General features: G+C 46.7%; 1 long non-coding RNA gene across 1 annotated transcript in view; it reads right to left on the bottom strand.

Annotated features, from left to right (window-relative positions):
* Window positions 1-16,814: 16,814 nt before the first annotated feature.
* The window catches only part of LOC104651355 (uncharacterized), a 29,878-nt gene continuing 26,528 nt past the window's right edge, over window positions 16,815-20,164 (bottom strand). The window contains exons 3-4 of the long non-coding RNA XR_744839.3: window positions 17,328-17,485; window positions 16,815-17,008 (exon numbers count right to left, since the gene is read on the bottom strand). This is a non-coding gene — a long non-coding RNA (uncharacterized LOC104651355). The remainder of the gene's footprint in view (window positions 17,009-17,327; window positions 17,486-20,164) is intronic.

Below are 20,164 nucleotides of genomic sequence, written 5' to 3'. Positions count from 1 at the left end.
TTTGTATTTTTAGTAGAGATGGAGTTTTACCATGTTGGCCAGGCTCGTCTCAACCTCCTGACCTTGTGATCCACCCACCTCAGCCTCCCAGAGTACTGGGTTTACACATGTGAGCCACTGCACCTAGCCTTCAAGGTGCCATCTAGCTTAACTGCAAAGGGGCTAATTTAAGGCAAAACTAAGTAGTGCAAAACAATATGTTTTATGGGTCATCCAGACCTGAATTCAAATCCTGCCTCTGCTACTAATATTAAGGAACCTCTCAGAGCTTGGTCATTACTGTTAGTATAAAAATAACTAGGGTCAGGCGCAGGAGTTTGAGATCAGCCTGGGCCAACATGGTGAAATGCCATCTCTACTAAAAATACAAAAATTAGCCAGGTGTGGTGGTCTATGCCTGTAGTCCCAGCCACTCAGGAGGCTGAGGCACAAGAAACACTTGAACCCAGGTGACAGAGGTTGCAGTGAGCTGAGATCACACCACTGCACTGCAGCCTGGGCAACCATGCAAGACACTATCTCAAAAGAAAAAAAATAATTAGCCAGCCGGGCACAGTGGCTCACACCTGTAATCCCAGCACTTTGGGAGGCCGAGGCGGGTGGATCACAAGATCAAGAGATTGAGACCATCCTGGTCAACATGGTGAAATGCCGTCTCTACTAAAAATACAAAAAATTAGCTGGGCATGGTGGCACGTGCCTGTAATCCCAGCTACTCAGGAGGCTGAGGCAGGAGAATTGCCTGAACTCGGGAGGCGGAGGTTGCGGTGAGCCGAGATCGCGCCATTGCACTCCAGCCTGGGTAACAAGAGCGAAACTCCGTCTCAAAAAAAAATAACAATAATAGTAATTAGCTAGGTGTGGTGACATGCTTCTAATTCTACCTACTTGGGAAGCTGGGGTGTGAAGAGTGCTTAAGCCCAGGAATTTGAGGATATAGTGAGCTAAGATCATGCCACTGCACTGCAGCCTGGGCAACAGAGCAAGATCCTGTGTGAAGTAACAGCAGACTAGATCCACAAAAGACTATTCAGAAGTTCAAAGAATTTTGCAAATATGCAAAGATAACACCACCAATCTGTATTTTCAGGGACTCATTCTTTTTCTGGTTGTTCCAGGAAAGGTTTTATGAGCCTCTTTTTAAATTTTTTTCATTGTGGATATGAAGTGGTTCCATTAGCCAAGATATATGAATTTTTAACAACTCCCTCCCCCAAAAATGATCCATTCACATAAACATATCTTAATCTTCATTTTATATTGATAAGCTGCAGGGCTGACACAATGTTTTTTTTTTCTTTTAAAACTGTTTCATCATTTTGAGAACTCGATGCTTTTTGCAAACCCCTTTTGAGGTACTCAGGTCTTTCCACTGTGAAAGAAAACTGTGCCGTGTCCAAAAATGTGTTTCTAGCAGCACTGCAGCTCTCCAGGCAAAGAGGCGGAGCAATCTCTTTAAATCTTGAAGATTCGAAGGGAAATTTCATCGCCATCTCTGTTCTAAGCCAAAAAGCAAAAACTCACACTCTACCAGGGAAGTTTTTAGGAAACAAGTTCTGGTTTTCTCTGCAAACGATTCTTTCTTTAGAAAGAGTTCAGCTACATAGGACTAACCTTGATGTAACATCTGTATTCAATCTGCATCTGCACGGAAAGGTATGCTTAGGGAGCATCTCCATGTACAGGGAGGAAAGTGGGCTGGATGAGATGAACCAGAGGGAGAGCACCAGCATTCTGTTCTTTACCTTGCCACCTCCAAGCTGCACTCTGGCAGGTCTCTTGATCTCCCTAAGACTCAGTTTCCTTACCTGAAAAAAGGAGATAAAAACACCTTTCCTGGCCAGGCGCAGTGGCTCATGCCCGTAATCCCAACACTTTGCGGGGCTGAGGCAGGTAGATCACGAGGTCAGGAGTTCAAGACCAGCTGGGCCAAGATGGTGAAACCCCGTCCCTACTAAAAATACAAAAATTAGCAGGGTGTGGTGGCATGCACCTGTAATCCCAGCTACTGGGGAGCCTGAGGGAGAGAATTGCTTAAAAACCTGGGAGGCGGAGGTTGCAGTGAACCGAGATTGCATCACTGCACTTCAGCCTGAGCGAGAGTGAGACTCCGTCTCTAAAAAAAAACAAAAAAAAAAACCTTTCCTGTCTGCTGTAAAAGAGTTGTTCCTTCCCTACCACCCTCAACCAAGAAGAGAACTGCTGCACTCTGACCCAGCTGTGACCCAATTTACATAGATGAAATAATGACCAAGCAGAGCAGGAGTTGCAGACTCGAGTGTCTGATGCAAAAATGAGTGAATGATGTGTAGCCGACACTGTTGGTGCCTCACCCAGATCCCTCTGCCAGTTGTGAGCCCCTCTGAACATCAGTGTGATGCCAACAGTCTAAACCTTAGACCTTCTATGCTGTGTTCCTTTACTATCACCACCAGAGACTCAGTAGACCTTAGCCAATGACCTTGCCTCAGGCCAAGACAACCCCAGAGTACCCTGCAGGCTCGGGCAGAAGCTACCCTCCAAGAGCCTTTGCATGAAATTACAGCTTTGCTTGGTTTCTTCCCCTTTCCAGCCCCGATTCCCTCATTCCCTTGTCAGTTTCTGCTGTTTCAGGGTCTGCCCTTGGGTAACCCAGCCTAAGATAAATGGCCTGGGAGTTCATGCCACTTCTAAAGGGGGCACCTGCTGCTCAGCTCCAGCCTGTCCAACCATGTGAAGATGCAGGTGCAATGTTTCCAGACATTCTGATGTTTCAAGAGAGTGTGGAGATGAGCATTTTGAAGTAAAACTGCTTTTTTTTTTTTTTTTTTTTTTTGTCACTCCCTTTGCCCAAGCTGGATTGCAGTGGTGCAATCTCAGCTCACTGCAACCTCCAACTCCTGGGTTCAAGGGATTCTCCTGCCTCAGCCTCCCAAATAGCTGGGACTACAGCACACACCGCCATGCCCAGCTAATTTCTATAGTTTTAGTAGAGGCAGGGTTTCATTATGTTGGCCAGGCTGGTCTTGAACTCCTGACCTCATGATCACCTGCCTCAGCTTCGCAAAGTGCTAGGATTATAGGCATGAGTCACCATGCCCAGTCAAAACTGCCAATTTTCAAGTGTTGGCCATTTAATTTTTTATAAACTTCACACTATGCAGACCAAATTGAACACATATGTAGATCAAGTCCAGCAATTCCTACCAAGTGCCTAACATGTGTTTAACATGCTAACCCCAAGTGTTTTGCATGCATCGTCTCACATAATCCTCACAACATATCCTATTCGGCAGACATTATCCTCATTTTACAGAAAAGGAAACGGAGACAAAAGAGAAGCTAAGTACTTGCTTAAGCTCATAGTGCTAGGAAGCAGCAGAACTGATTTTCAAACCAAGTTTTGTCTGATTGCAAAGCCTGTGCTCTGAACCACTGAGCAGCTCTGCCTTCCCTTCTGTACTGAAGCAACGTCCTGGAGGAGAATCAGAAATTTAGGTCAATAAGTCACCCAACGTGTGGGACGGGGAGAGGGGCAAGAGGGGAGCAGAAAAGCTTTCGGCATAATGGGTGTTAGAGCACTGTCCATAACCGTGACAAACTGAGGACAGTGTAAACGCCCAGGAGGAGAAAATGGCTACAGAAATGATGGTTCACAGAATTCCGTGCTCTCATTTTAAACAATAACTAGGAAAACGATAGAGGAAAATATCTATAATATGATGCTGAGTGAAAAGTACAGACAGATACACAATCATACCACAAAGTTGGCAGGCTTTGAATGGACTCAGACCTGGGTTTGAATCCCAGTTCTGCCAACTATGACCATAGGGCCTCTCGGAGCCTCCATTTCTCCAACAAAGTAATGGGGATAATAATTCCTTCCTTCTAGAGTTATTGCAAGGATTCGGTGAAAAATATGTAAAAGGTTCTGGCACAATCTAGGCCCATGGTAAAAGAGCTCACACCGTGTGCCGATGTTAGTAGGAGCAGGGAGAAAGATGAGAACCAACCCCAGGCAAATGGGCAGGGTCATTTAAGAGACTGAAACAATATGAGTAGTTTGAATTGTTTTCATCTAAGGTTGTTACAATATCTTAACAAAGTATATAAACATAAATGGGAGCTTTGAACTACAGTGATACAATTAAATAAGTTTCCTCTAATTGACAACCCTGCACTTCTCACTCATGCTGGGAGGTACTGTTCTTAACAAGTAGGAGGTCTGCTGTTGGGGCAATTTACGCAGAAATCAAAAATTATGGAGCCTCTATAGCTTGCCCTCCGTGAGTGCATGCAACTCTTTAGCCCTGCCTATTACCTGTTTTCTTAATGAAATCTTCCACGGGTGTGGTGGCTCACGCCTGTAATCCCAACACTTTGGGAAGCCAAGGGGGGCAGATCATGAGGTCAGGTGTTTGAGACCAGCCTGGCCAAGATGGTGAAACCCCGTCTCTACTAAAAATGCAAAAATTAGCCAGGTGCAGTGGCGGGCACCCATAATCCCAGCTACTCAGGAGGCTGAAGCAGGAGCATCACTTGAACCTGGGAGGTGGAAGTTGCAGTGGGCCGAGGTCACGCCACTGTACTCTAGCCTAGGCGACAGAGCAAGACTCCATCTCAAAAAGAAAAGAAATCTTCCACATAAAACCAGGCCAGGCAGCATTGAAGAAGGCAGGCTGAGGATGAAGGGCAGAGTTGAAATGCAAAACCACCATAATCAACGTTTTGCTTAGAGGTGCTTTCACAGATTTTGCACCTTAGTCCCAGAACCATAAGACACCCTTCATCGAACCCACGCTGGTGGGGCTGTCCACCAGGGTGTCGGCCTCAGTTCCTTTGTTCACTGCGGAACGTGCATGGCGCCTGCAGGTTCTTGCTGCCTGGGTTCTGGAACCAGGCTACAGCAGGCCCCGTGTGGCAGGCAGGGTATATGTTCAGTCAGAGGCAGATGACTGGGGCGGGGCTTGATTGTTTCGAGACAGTTATCGGTGGAGACAGGCTCAATTATTTTCATTATATGGAGTCAACAAAGACAGGAGGCATAATGGGTCTCAGTCAGAGAGGCAAAGGTTAAGGTGAGGGGAAGAGGGGGAACCAAGGGGGGCCCTCCCAGGCCCACCATGACCACTGAACCATAATGCCAGGGAGGGCGAGTGAGTACGGGAAGACGTCAGGTGTGTGTCTGACCCTGCTCTGCTGGACCCAGCAGGAACCCCTGGAGTGCCAAGACAGCATCTCCTGTGTGAGTGACTCTAAAAGCCTCCAGACAGGGCAGGCGCAGTGGCTGATACCTGTAATCCCAACACTTTGAGAGGCCGATACTGGTGGATCCCTGGAGCCCAGGAGTGCCAAACCAGCCTGAGCAACATGATGAAACACTGTCTCTACTAAAAATACAAAAATTAGTTGGGCGTGATGGTGTAGTCCCAGCTACTCAGGAGGCCGAGGCGGGAGAATCACTTCAGCCAGGGAGGCAGAAGTTGCAGAGAGCCATCACTGCCCTCTAGCCTGGGCAACAGAGCAAGACTCTGTCTCAAAATAAATAAACAAATAAAAATAAAAGCTTCAGGTGGACAGAGCTTCATCAAGAGCCCATCTGAATGGTCTAGCACTGGAGGGCAGAGTACCCTGAGCTCTCTTGCCTTCCCACCCATAAACAACAGCCAATATTCCTCTCCATAAACAACAGCCAATATTATTAAGAGTTTGCTGTGTGCAAGGCACAGTGCTGAATACTTGGCACATATACATATATTTTTTAACTGGACAGGGTCTCACTCTGTTGCCCAGGCTGGAGTGCAATGGCATGATCACAGCTCACTGCAGCCATGACCTCCCTGGTTCAAGCTATCCTCCTGCCTCAGCCTCCTGAGTAGCTAGGACTACATGCACACACAACCATACCCAGCTAATTTCTGGAGATTCAGAGATCTCTCTATGTTGTCCAGGCTGGTCTTGAACTCCTGGGATCAAGTGATCTCAATATACATGTTATTTCATTCTCTCAGCAACGCTGCCGGTCAGGCACTGTGATGATCCCATTTGACAAATGAAGAAACTGAGACTCAGAGAGGGTTATGGGACTTGGCCAAGCCAGTAATGGCAGAATCAGCAAACCCGGGTCGGTTAAGCTCAGAGCCCAAGCTCTCTACTACACTCTTCCTCTTTCCTTCTCTTTTCTTTCTTCTGTTTACTGCTTAACCTCTGTGCAGGCCAAAGGCCTCTGCCTCACCCCAAACCAGACCCTGTACCTGTGTGGGTTTGGGGGCTACTCAGTGAGCCCCCTCAGGTGGAGGAGTTATGTTTCTGGGATTTCTCAAGAACAGGAAACTTGCCCGTGCTGCCTGCAATAAATCCAAACCTTTCTTCCTTTGTGATTTCACCCCGGGAGCAACACTCCAGCATGACTCATTGCTGGGCCAGCAGGAGATCTCCTCTGGAGACTGGAGGTGACCTTGGCCGGGCACTCACATCCTGTGCCTGTTTTCCCGTTTGTCAAGTGGACAGCCCCAGCCTCCCCGCCAGGCTGCTTGTGAACTATCTGGCTGAACACAAAGCTTGTAGAAAATAATTTCTGAAACCGAATCCAAAATACTGACAATTCACTCACTTCAGCCTATGTCCCACAGAGCAAACCAGGATCTAAATCCTCCTCAGCCTTAATCCTGGCTGCAAGAGTTCTCCTGCACTCCGGCTGCCTTCTTGGTGTAAGGTCTAACTAGGATTACTGGAAAAAAGAAAGCTGACAGGGACAATAACCTGTTTTCCAACTGCAGTGAGTCACTCCTCCTTCAGCTTCCCCATCACCCTATATTATAAGCACTTAATACTAATATCAGCTAACATTCATGAAACCCTGATTTAATACATAAATTTATATTGTTTTTCTCTGGCAGGGCACGCTGCCTCATACCTGGAATCCCAGCACTTTGGGAGGCTGAGGCAGGCGGATCACCTGAGGTCAGGAGTTTGAGACCAGCCTAGCCAAGATGGTGAAACCCTGTCTCTACTAAAAATACAAAAATTAGCTGGGTATAGTGGCACATGCCTGTAATCCCAGCTACTTGGGAGGCTGAGGTAGGAGAATCAGTTGAACCTGAAAGGTGGAGGTTGCAGTGAGCCAAGATCATGCCAGTGTACTTTAGCCTAGGTGACAGAATAAGACTCTGTCTCAAAAAAAAAAAAAAAACACACAGCCGGGTGCGGTGGCTCATGTCTGCAATCTCAGCACTTTGGGAAGCCAAGGCAGGTGGATCACAAGGTCAGGAGTTCAAGACCAGCCTGGCCAAGATGGTGAAACCTTGTCTCTACCAAAAATACAAAAAATTAGCCAGGCACAGTGGCGGGCACCTGTAATCCCAGCTACTCCAGAGGCTGAGGCAGGAGAATCACTTGAACCCGGGAGGCAGGGTTGCAGTGAGCCAAGATCCACCACTGCACTGTAGCCTAGGTAGGTGACAGAGCAAGACTCTGTCTCAAACACGCGCGCGCACACACACACACACACACACTCTCATTTAACCCCTTGAGAGCACTTATTACTAGCCAGCCCCACTTTGCCAACGAGAAAAATAAGTTTCAGACTGGTTGATGACAGAAACTCAAAGGTCACACACAGCTGGCAGGTGTCAAAGCCCAGATTCAAGGTCGGGCCTGTCAGTCTCCACATTGTAAGGTCCTCATTTTGTTTTAAAATTACAAATCCCAGCACTCCCTAGCCACCTTCTGCACTTCATTGTTTTTTTGAGATGGACTTTCGGAGTTTCTCTCTGTTGCCCAGACTGGAGTGCAATGGCGATATCTTAGCTCACTGCAACCCTCGCCTTCCGAGTTCAAGCAGAACTCCTGCCTCAGCCTCCCAAGTAGCTGGGATTATAGGCATGCACCACCACACCCAGCTAATTTTTTTGTGTTTAGCAGAGAAGTTGGTCGGGCTGGCCTTGAACTCCTGACCTTGGGTGATCTACCCACCTCGGCATCCCAAAGTGCTGGGATTACAGGCTTGAGCCACCAGGTCTGGCCCCTTCGCTGCATTTTTCTGCATAGTTTCTATGCTCTCTAATAAGAAGTTAACTATCACAGCCCTCCTTTACCCAGGTAGAATGTAAATCAATGTGGACAGGGATTTCCTGGTATTTGGCCACTGCTATAACCTCTCTGGCTAGAACAATTATCTGACAGGTAGTATCAATAAATATTCAAGATATTCAATAAATATTTTGGCCAAAACAAATTAATTTGGCCAAAAAGTCTCATTAGTTATTTTTGACTATCCTTTCTACTAGATTCTAAATTGGACAGCATTTTTTTCATCTCAGTCCCCATCACCGCCCCCCCATCCCTCCCCCTGCCCTGAGTTTAGAATGATACTTTGAACATAGTAAAATATTACTGGATATTGGAATGTGATTTGGGGGTGATCTGCTGTTTGGGGAATTCATTCTCCTCTCCTTTCCCCACAACAAACAGGCACTCAGTAGAAAATTGTCTTAGGGAGGCTGGAAAACGTCTAGCACTTTCTCATCTTATCGCTGGGTTAGGTTCCTCTCGTCCCTGCTCCCTAAGGCTGATGGACAGGCAGGCGGGACAGCCCAATTGATCGATGCAAATGGGGCCCTCCTCCACTCTCATTTGCTGCTGTATTTCTGACTCACATCTTCCCTGGCTGTGGGAAAGTGTTCAGTATGTGGCTTCACAAACTGCAAAGCAGCAGAGAGAGTGGGCAGTTGGAAATGATACGGAAAAGAAAGGATCTAATTAAGCAGAGTAGGTGATAGTGTCGGGAAGAAAAAGCAAGCAAGTGGCAATTTGGATATCTGCCTGCAAATAACAGAGATGACTGTCGTTTTCTCCTCTGGCTCCTGTTTGCCCTATAAATCTCAGTTCACAAATCCGAGTGTTTTAATTATCACTGTATAATACAACATGCCGTGCTGGGCCATCTCAGGGAAATTAAAACAAAGGAGCGGGGCAGAGGGTTTCAGGCTACCCCGTTCTCCCATATCTCTTGTTTACAGTAATCTGAAGGTGTTTCTTCCCCTGTCTGCCATAAACACAACATGGGGTTTTCCAGTATTAAATATATCACCTTCCTCCACTCACAAAAAGGAACTTCAGACCCTGAGCTATTGTCAACCATGCAACTCGGTTGCCAGGTGTCACCTTGGCCACTATTGGTGTTTAATCCCCACAAAATCAAAAGAACTAGGTCATGAATGAAATGCTAGGTCCAGCTCAAAAAAGAGACTCCCTAGTGGGAAGCAGCATGATGATTAAAACTAGCATTTGAGGCCGGGCGCGGTGGCTCAAGCCTGTGGTCCCAGCACTTTGGGAGGCTGAGGCAGGTGGATCACGAGGTCAAGAGATCGAGACCATCCTGGCCAACATGGTGAAACCCTGTCTCTACTAAAAATACAAAAAATTAGCTGGGCATGGTGGCATGTGCCTGTAATCCCAGCTACTCAGGAGGCTGAGGCAGGAGAATTGCCTGAACCCAGGAAGCAGAGGTTGCGGTGAGCCGAGATCACGCCATTACACTCCAGCCTGGGTAACAAGAGCAAAACTCCGTCTCAAAAAATAAAAACCAAAGAAACAAACACACAAAAAAACTAGCATTTGAATATCACCTTTGCTACATACCAGCTGTGTGGCTTTGGGTAAATCACTTAAGCTCTCTGAGTCTCTCACACTTCAAAGAAAAAAAACAAAACAAAACAGTGATAGCAAGATTAAGTATCTAAGACTGTAAAGCACTTAGCACAGTGCCTGACACGTGATAAGTACTATGCAACAGTCCCATCTCCAGTCTTTATCTTTGCCATTTCAGATACCTACAACAAGCTTCTCCCAGAAAGCTACAGGATTCACTCCTTCCCTTCTACCTTATCAGAGAGCCTTCCTTACCCTAAAGAAATAACTACCCTCCCATCACACACACTGCATTTCCCCTTACACTCTTCACCTTTGTCCATAACAAAGTACTTCTTGACATTTTACATATATCCACATACATTCATGTGTGGCTTAACAACTGGGGTAAGTTCTGAGAAATGTTCTGAGAAATCCTTCGTCAGGTGATTTCATCATTGTGCGTACATCGTAGAGCTAGAGTGTACTTACATAAATCTAGATGGTATAGCTTACTACACACCTAGGCCATACAGTACAGCCTATTGCTCCTCGGCTACAAACCTGTACAGCATGTTACTGTACTGAATACTATAGAAAACTGTAACACAGTGATAAATACTTGTGTACCTAAATACGGAAAGCGCTGCGCTAAGCTAAGACATCAGGATAGCTATGATGTCACTAAGGAATAGAAATTTCTGCCGGGCCCAGTGGCTCACGCCTGTAATCCAAGCACTTTGGAGGCCAAGGCGGGTGGACCACCTGAGGTCGGGAGTTCAAGACCAGCCTGACCAACATGGTGAAACCTCGTCTTTAAAAAAAAAGGGGGGCCGGGCGCGGTGGCTCAAGCCTGTAATCCCAGCACTTTGGGAGGCTGAGGCGGGTGGATCACCAGGTCGAGAGATCGAGACCATCCTGGTCAACATGGTGAAACCCCGTCTCTATTAAAAAATACAAAAAATTAGCAGGGCATGGTGGCGCGTGCCTGTAATCCCAGCTACTCAGGAGGCTGAGGCAGGAGAATTGCTTGAACCCAGGAGGCGGAGGTTGCGGTGAGCCGAGATCGTGCCATTGCACTCCAGCCTGGGTAATAAGAGGGAAACTCCGTCTCAAAAAAAAAAAAAAAAAATAGGGAATAGAAATTTTCAGCTCTGGCCGGGCACAGTGGCTCACGCCTGTAATCCCAGCACTTTGGGAGGCCGAGGTGGGCAAATCATCTGAGGTCAGGGGTTCAAGACCAGCCTGACCAACATGCAGAAACCCTGTCTCTACTAAAAATACAAAAATTAGCCAGGTGTGATGGTGCATGCCTGTAATCCCAGCTACTTGGGAGGCTGAGGCAGAAGAATCGCTTGAACCCGGGAGGCAGAGGTTGTGGTGAGCCAAGATTATCACACCATTGCACTCCAGACTGGGCAAAGAGCAAAACTCTGTCTAAAAAAAAAAAAAAAAAAAAAAAAAAAAAAAAAATTTATTAGGGGGTCTTTCTTCACCTAAAAGTAAACTCCAAGAAGGCAGAACTTGTGTTGACTACTGTATTTCCAATGCCTGTAATAGTGATGCCTGGCATGTAATGGATGTTTAATAAATGTCAACAAAATGAGTAAATACAAGCTGTTTTTTTCATAATGGCTGGAAGGGCCCTCATAGCTTCATAGACGACATAGGCCAAAGTTCTTCACAGGCCAGGAAATTGAGACTGGGTGGCATCAGATGACCTGCCCTCTGGTTCCAGCTTCCCCAGAACTGAGTGGCGGGGGCCAGGGACTCTGACTTCAGTGGCTTTGCTCTGCCTGGAGTCACTCAGTGCCCACAACAACTTAGCAGGTCGGTGCCCTATGCGCCTCATCTGAGGAATGGAAACAAGCAGATGGTTCTCCCTCCCAAGTGTCAGGATGTGGGTGCCTCAGTGACTGGCATTCGATAAAAGCTTAAAAAGGACAGGTGGAGACACAGAAGCCCGCTCTGGAAATCCATCAACAAATGTGCTCAGAGTTGAGGAACTGCAGACAGCTGCAGCACAAAGGAGCCAAAGGCCACTGCTTTTCTCTCAAAATCCACCCGCAGCAAGGGCCCTCTTGGCTTTCTGCATGATTGAAGGCAAGCAACTGCAGTCTCATTTCTGGGGTGCCTGGATGACCTCCTCTAGCACAGACACAGGGGATCCTGTGGGGAGAAATGCCAACCCCAGCTCCACCATGTGTGGGTGCATGACCTCTCTGGGTACCAACTTTTCATTGCTAAGGATGAAACAAGAAAACACATGCACAGCACCTGGCACAGCGCATAGCACATAGCAGGCACATGAAACATTCAGTTACCAACCGCCTGGCTAATAGGCAAAGTCAACCCTCCAAACATCTCACCAGCTCTTACCATTGCCCCCTAGAGCTGGGAATCTGAATAGGAGGCCTTGCATTAGCCAGGGGCTATTCAGCCCTAGAAACTCAACTCCAGGCCGGGCGTGGTGGCTCATGCCTGTAATCCAAGCACTGTGAAGGCCAAGGCAGGCGGATCACCTGAGGTCGGGAGTTTAAGACCAGCCTGACCAACATGGTGAAACCCCGTCTTTAAAAAAAAGAAACAAGAAACTCAACTCCAGGTAATCATTTAAAGGAGTGCATTTTCCTATTCAAGTAGAGTGAAAAGAACTCCGTCTCATTCCCCAAGCCACTCAGGTCCTCCTAAGGCTGGAAAAGGGGAAGAGTCCAGTCTGAGAGCATTGGCCACCTAACTCTCTATTCCCAGAAAGTGGGGGCCGGCCCCAGAGCTCCCTGGAAGGGGAGGTAACAAGACCCAGCAAAAATATCCTGTCTTCTTTTCACCACCTGTCTCCGCAACCAAATAATGAGACCAAGTATTAAAGAGAGACACCACCAGTAATCAGAATGTGGTAACTAAATGAGTCTTGGGTCTTCCACTTACAATGTGCAAGCCGATTCAGTTCCTCAGCCTCTCAGAACTTGCTTCCTCAACTGTATCAACAGAAAAACCACCTCTACCTCATGGGACTGGTGAAACGATGAAATAAGGGAATTCTGTCCAGTAGCATCTAAGACATTAGCTGCTGCTGTCAGTTCAAGAAACCCCGTGCAGCCGATGCCGGAATAAACATTAAATGCTACGAAAGAACACTGTCCGAAAAGGCAGCCCTTTCCTAGACCACAGACCAGACCACTCCAACATGGGCCACAGGTTGGGAGCAAACACTAACTCCACAAGAAGCTTCCAGAAATCTTACAAGCAAATGGGGTGGAAGTAGGAGGGATTCGGGTGCAAAAAAGCACAGGTAGAAACTGAGACCCAAACAGCTTCCGAAAAGGGGGTGCCTGGCCGGAAGTGGTCAGGGAAGTTCCCCCATGAAGTAACTTGGGACTTGGCAATCATTTCTTTGGACAATGTCAATTGCCACTTTTGATGACCTGAGGATTCTAGAATGTGCCGGTGGCAGTAAGACTCACTGATTTACAAATCTGAGGTCTGGGGTGACCTAAACCTTCAGAGTGTGTTCCAAGAGTTAGTGACTTTCCGCTCACGTCACCAACCTGGCCTCAGCTTCCCCGCAGACCCTAACGAAGGAGCTGACGGCCGTTGCCCCCGCCGGGAGGCTGCGAGGCTAAGCGGATGGCGCGCTGAGGCGCTCCCCAGGCACAGCACGGAGCTCCCCGCGCGCGGTTCCCATTCGCTCCAAGAGCGAAGGGCGGCGCGCGGGCTCGGACAGCAGCCACGGACCTTCCTCCGCCGCAGCTGCTGAAAAAATAATCATAAGAAAGCAACTGGAACGCGAGCGGGGGCCGCGGCGGGCTGGGGTCTCCTCCCGCAGGCGCCCGGGAGCCGCTCGGCCCGCGGCCCGGCCGGGGAGCAGGCGCCCCGCGGGAGCTCCGAGGCCCCGCTGCGCCCGGCCAGGCGGGGGCGGCGGAGGCGGAAGCGGGGGCGGCCGGAGCGCGGTGGGGATGTTTAAAGGAAATTTACAATCATTTCCTCTCTGTGGTTTGGTGACAAATCAACAACATCCTGTTCTTTTGTGAGGCTCCGGGCGCCTGCGAGGCGGGGGCCGCGCTCCGGCTCTTAAAGCGACACACACAGGCCCCTCCCCCAACGGTCCCCCGCGGCTCCAAAGGGAAAAAAAAAAAAAAAATGCAGCCTCCCCAAGGCGTCACCTCCCGGGGCGCGCGGCTGGAATGCGGGGGCTGCAGCGAAGCCCCAGGGCCACGACCCGGATCGTTTCCCTCACCCCCCCACCCCGCCCAACGGGAGGAGACGGCCGCGGCGGCGGCGCACCCCTCTGAAGGACGTCGCGGCCCGGGGCCATCTCCCGCCGAGGGGGCGGGCAGGGGGCGGAGGGGCCTCCCCGCGAGGGTTCTCCTCCCTCCCCGCAACCCCCGGGCAGCTCCGCCGGGGCTTCGGACCTCCGGGTAGTTATCCCCCTCCCCCAATCCCCGGGCCTCGAGCTTTCCAGCCCCAAAACTCTGCGGATTTATGGTTAAAAAGTCGACGTACGCACAGGAGGTTTATAAAACGCCGAAGCAGAGACTTCCCGAGCTGTGGAAGTAATGAGAATCAGATGGTCAGGACCAGAAAAATAAAAAAATACTCAACTGCCCTCCTGAGATTCCGTTCATTCAGTCATTTAATGAGCATGTTTTACTAAGTGCTGGTCACCACTCTGAGCCCCACGCACCGCAGGAACAGGACAGATACGGTTCCTGTCCGCAGGGGGCTTAGAGTCTCTAAATGAATGAACAGGATTATTTCACATCTACAAGTCCTATGACTTTTCTAATGGGTTATATTCTAGAACAACGGCTTTCTGTGGGGACACCTCTCTGAGGGCTCTGACTTGAGGCGTCGAAGGATGAAAAAAGATAGGAGTCCTAGGAAGAACTCGGTTGGAGAGGTGCAAACATTATTATCAGGAAAGAACTCAGAAGTCCCATCCCAAAGATCTAGTGAAGGGCAGCCCCAGGCCCGCGTTTCCCCCTTGAGGACAAGCCGTGATAAGAGGCCTGGGTCCTGCTGGTCTGGCTATATCACCTGGGCCGTTTCCTTCCATCTCTTGGCCTCACAGCTTCCTGTTTAGAAAATTAGAACACTCAACTAGATCCAGTACTTCTCAACCTAGGTGCAAATGATAATTCCCAGGGAGTCTTTCAAAAACACTAACACCCCTGACCCCACCTCAGATCGGGTATGAGGATGTCTGGTAATGGGGCCTAGGCACTGGGATTTCTGTAAGGCTCCAGGAGTTTAGTGTACAGCCAGGGGTAAGAGCCACTGACTTAGATGGTATTTAAAGTTTGGGTTTAAAGTGCAGTAAGAAGGCCAGGCATATGTGTCTCAGGGCTGTAATCCCAGCACTTTGGAAGGCCAGGGTGGGCAGATCACTTGAGGTCAGGAGTTCGAAACCAGCCTGGACAAAAACTTTGTGAAACCCTATCGCTACTAAAAATAAATTAATAATAATTTTTTTAAAAAATAGCCAGGAGCCGGGCGCGGTGGCTCAATCCTGTAATCCCAGCACTTTGGGAGGCCGAGGCGGGTGGATCACGAGGTCAAGGCATCGAGACCAACCCCTGGTCAACATGGTGAAACCCCGTCTCTACTAAAAATACAAAAAATTAGCTGGGCATGGTGGCGCGTGCCTGTAATCCCAGCTACTCAGGAGGCTGAGGCAGGAGAATTGCCTGAACCCAGGAGGCGGAGGTTGCGGTGAGCCGAGATTGCGCCATTGCACTCCAGCCTGGGTAACAAGAGCGAAACTCCGTCTCAAGAAAAAAAAAAAAAAAAAAAAAGCCAGGCGTGGTTATGCATGCCTACTATAATCCTAGGCACTTGGGATGCTGAGGCAGGAGAATTGCTTCAACCCGGGAGGTGGAGGATGCAGTGAGCCAAGACTGAACCACTGCACTCTAGTCTGGGCATGAGAGCGAGAAAAAATAAAAATAAAGTGTAGTAAGAGCTACTTCGATTCAGGGTATAATCATCCACGTACATTGAGTGTTTAGCAGCTGATATATAATACCCTAAGTAAGCTACATATATATTTTATCAAATTTAAGTTACAAAGAAAAACCCTACCAACTAAGATAGGTATTATTATTATTCCCATTTTCCAGATGAGGAAACTGGGTTACAGGGATGACACAAAATGTGATCAAGGACACACAGGTAATAAGTGGTCTTGTCTGTATCCTGTAAGCTGAAATGCCTAGAAAGGCATGTCTAGTGACAAGGAACAGATTTCTACCTAATGGGGTTGTTAAGCAGGCAGAGTAGCTACCTAGAGAAGAGCATGGGGTGCTCTAAGCCCAGACTGCTCATACATCTTGCACGGAGGCAGCGGACTGGCCTAGATGCCCAGAGTGGGAGTCTTAAAAGAGAGATTGTTAACTCTAAGAAAACAGACTTTTATGTTTCTTGGTGCTAATCCTCTTGGTCGTTTTCAGAGATGATTCCCATAAATTGTTAAGATTATGCCTTGGCCAGACAGAGGAGCCATTTGGCAAGGTGAGGAGGAAAAAGAACTCCCTGTGTACCCCAGGAATGACCAGGACAGGATACACTCCCCCACCCTCCTCACTCTCCCATCTGGGGCCCATCCCATGCCCTTTTCACCTCTGACCACCTTCCCATTTGTGCAGTTCCCTGAGGTAGGACCCAGGGTGAGTGCAAGCATGAGCTGGGACAGGTTCCCTGGGAAAGTAAAAAATCCGTGAAAGCAAAGATAAGAAGAAAAGGAAGATGATGCATTCTTACAGTGGGGCACTGTGCTACTGTTAATACTACGAGAGCTGATAGCCCAGAAAGATGCTTGTGATATACAAGGTGCAGAGTAGGCTCCTCTCACTGATGTTTTTGTAAATGCCTCCCCTCCCTCATGCCACACACAAACACACACACACACACACACACACACACACACACACTCACCCAGAACCATCTGGAAGGCTAGACTCTAAAGGGCTAGAAGCCATGGCTGGGGAGGGGCATGAGGGAGGAGTGTAAAGGGTTGTGTGTAGTGTAAATCTATACTTTTACTCTCTCTATTCATCTACATATTATTTAAATTGGTGAACAATCATGTATTAATTTTTTAAGACAAAGACAATTCTGACAAATAATAAAAATAAATACTAAAAGGGGAAGCATAAAAACTCACCCTGGGTGCTGGGAATTCTATGCAGAATAGCAGGGTAGATACTTGGTAACTCCATCTTTCAGCTCTTCCCAGTAGATGTCCACCATCCCCTCGCCCTCCCACAGCCTTCCAATCCAGTGGCAGTCCTTTACCTGGTCAGCTGACTCCCCTTCAGTCATCAAGTGTGCCACAAACTTCTGGATTTTAGAAGATGGATTTGAGAGCTGCTGGCTCCAATTGACATAAGAAATGACAAAACTCAGGCCGGGCGCGGTGGCTCAAGCCTGTAATCCCAGCACTTTGGGAGGCCAAGGCGGGTGGATCACGAGGTCGAGAGATCGAGATCATCCTGGTCAACATGGTGAAACCCCGTATCTACTAAAAATATAAAAAACTAGCTGGGCGTGGTGGCGCATGCCTGTAATCCCAGCTACTTAGGAGGCTGAGGCAGGAGAATTGCCTGAACCCAGGAGGCGGAGGTTGTGGTGAGCTGAGATAGCACCATTGCACTCCAGCCTGGGTATCAAGAGTGAAACTCCGTCTTAAAAAAAAAAAAAGAAAAAAGAAATGACAAAACTCACATAAGAGGGAAAAATTGTCCAAAGTGCCATTCAGTGGTTGTGCTGGTGGTGGAGGTGGCTAACGGGGATGGCATTGGAGATCAAAGGCTCACTTCCCCTATGTCTGTGTGTTGCTCTTCTGGACGCTTAGAAATAGAATCTGACAGTCCAAGCCCTGAAGAAAAACAATAGGGCTTTGTGGTAAGAACCTTAGAGCAGAAATCTGAAAGCCTAGGGGTAGGGAGTCTGCTTATAACGTCATGTGCAGAACTGCTCCCTTCAATTAGGAGCTGATAACTCAGCAAACATATGACCTGAGCAACTGGCAGAAGGTGAAATGTCATGCTCTAGGGAGGAATTATTTGGTCACTCTGTGCTTCCTTTTATATGCTTTCTTAGATCTTTGCTGTTTATAAACAGAATAATGGCATGGTTCAGATTATGAGCTAAGAAGACAGAAAACCCATGTGGGATTTCCAGCTCCACTACCTTCTATAAGCCTCAGTTTACTCTTCTCTGAAATGGAAATAATATTACTTATATGTAATATTTATATAATATAGAGAATATTTACACAATATAAATAATTATAATATATAACATAAAATAATACATATTAATATAATATAGGCTGGGCACAGTGGCTCATGCCTGTAATCCCAGCACTTGGGGAGGCCAAGGTGGGCAGATCACCTAAAGTCAGGAGTTCGAGACCAGCCTGGCCAACATGGTGAAACCCTGTCTCTATTAAAAATACAAAAATTAGCCAGGCATGGTGGTGGGCACCAGTTACTTGGGAGGTTGAGGCAGGCGACAGAGGCTGCAGTGAGCCGAGATCGCACCACTGCACTCTAGCCTGGGTGACAGAGCGAGATTCTGCCTCAAAGATAAATAAATAAATAAATAAATATATATATATATATAAAGTATATAATATGATCATATTTTATATTATGTATAATTACCTTATATTTAATATAATATGTATTATGATAGTTATATGTTGTATATATTGTCTTATATACACCATATATAATATACATCTTATCTTGTATCTTATATACAACATATATAATATATAACATGTTATATATTATATATGTTATATATTATATATGTTGTACATAAGATAATATACAACATATAACAATAGTAATATGTAATATTAATATATATTAGTATTATATATTATTAATAGTATATGTTAATGATATATAATATATATTAATATATAAGATATATACTATATAAGATAATATACAATATATAACATATATAATTATCTTATATAGTTATACTTATAAGATATATTGTATAATTATATATAGTATAATATACAACATATAACATTATAATAATACATAATATTATATTATAGTAATAGTACTTAATTTATAGGTGTTGGTGGGAATCACATGAGCTAATACAGGAAAAGTCCTTAGTCCTGAACCTGCCACACACATGCACACACACACAGAGTAAGTGGTATGTAACTAACAACAAGATCCAAGGAGGTGTTAAACTGTACCTTACAAATGAGAATAAGGAAGGTGATTGAGTTAAGTGGCTCATCAACATTGACATACCTACTAGTTTACACATATCAAAACTAAATTTGAATCTTGGCCTCCAGAATTATAGGTCCTCCAGAAGACCTGTGTCCACAAAAATTCTACATGGTTGAGCAATTACTTCATTAAAAAAGTATCACCTTCATCTAAAATCATTTAATAAGGCCCTACTTACCTCCTTACATATGCCCTAGTGCTAGCCACTGTACAGATCGAAACAGATGAAATTCCTTCCTTCCATTCATCCGAGGTCTAGTCACCTTTATTTTTTCTTTTTTTTTTTTTTTGAAATGGAGTTTCGCTCTTGTTACCCAGGCTGGAGTGCAATGGCGCGATCTCGGCTCACTGCAACCTCCGCCTCCTGGGCTCAGGCAATTCTCCTGCCTCAGCCTCCTGAGTAGCTGGGATTACAGGCACGCGCCACCATGCCCAGCTAATTTTTTGTATTTTTAGTAGAGACGGGGTTTCACCAAGTTGACCAGGATGGTCTTGATCTCTCGACCTTGTGATCCACCCGCCTCGGCCTCCCAAAGTGCTGGGATTACAAGCTTGAGCCACCGCGCCCGGCCGTCACCTTTATTTTTTTAACTTTTATTATCGTTCAAATGATTTGGGTAATTTCATCACATACTACGTCCTTTCCAATGCATGCAACCTGACCATAAAATAGAAAATTAATGCTTCAGTAACAATAATTTATATAGAAAATTTTCCTGAAAATAACGTGTAGACTATTTTCCTGAGCCTTTGTATTCAAACAAAGATGAAAGAGAAAAAAACTAAGTTGCTATTCTTTATCTATTCTTGTTTCAATTACTTTTTTTTTTTTTTTTTTTTGAGACGGAGTTTCGCTCTTGTTACCCAGGCTGGAGTGCAATGGCGCAATCCCGGCTCACCGCAACCTCCGCCTCCTGGGTTCAGGCAATTCTCCTGTCTCAGCCTCCTGAGTAGCTGGGATTACAGGCACGAGCCACCATGCCCAGCTAATTTTTAGTATTTTTAGTAGAGACGGGGTTTCACCATGTTGACCAGGATGGTCTCGATCTCTTGACCTTGTGATCCACCCGCCTCGGCCTCCCAAAGTGCTGGGATTACAGGCTTGAGCCACCGCGCCCGGCTCAATTACTTTTTCTATGACAAAATAAAGTTGTCTTATTGAAACTGCAATTCAGAATTCCAAGTTCTAGTCTTATCAAAACTTGGTAAATCAGAGTTTGCAGTTATTTTGTGCTTTGTAATAAATTTGATTTGCAATCTGTTTTGCTCAATTTAAATATTTCTGC

This window comes from Saimiri boliviensis, chromosome 1, assembly GCF_048565385.1.
Source record: "Saimiri boliviensis isolate mSaiBol1 chromosome 1, mSaiBol1.pri, whole genome shotgun sequence".
Lineage (NCBI taxonomy): Eukaryota > Metazoa > Chordata > Mammalia > Primates > Cebidae > Saimiri > Saimiri boliviensis.
Note: the sequence above shows the minus strand (reverse complement) of the source record. Positions and strands in the feature narration are given on the sequence as shown.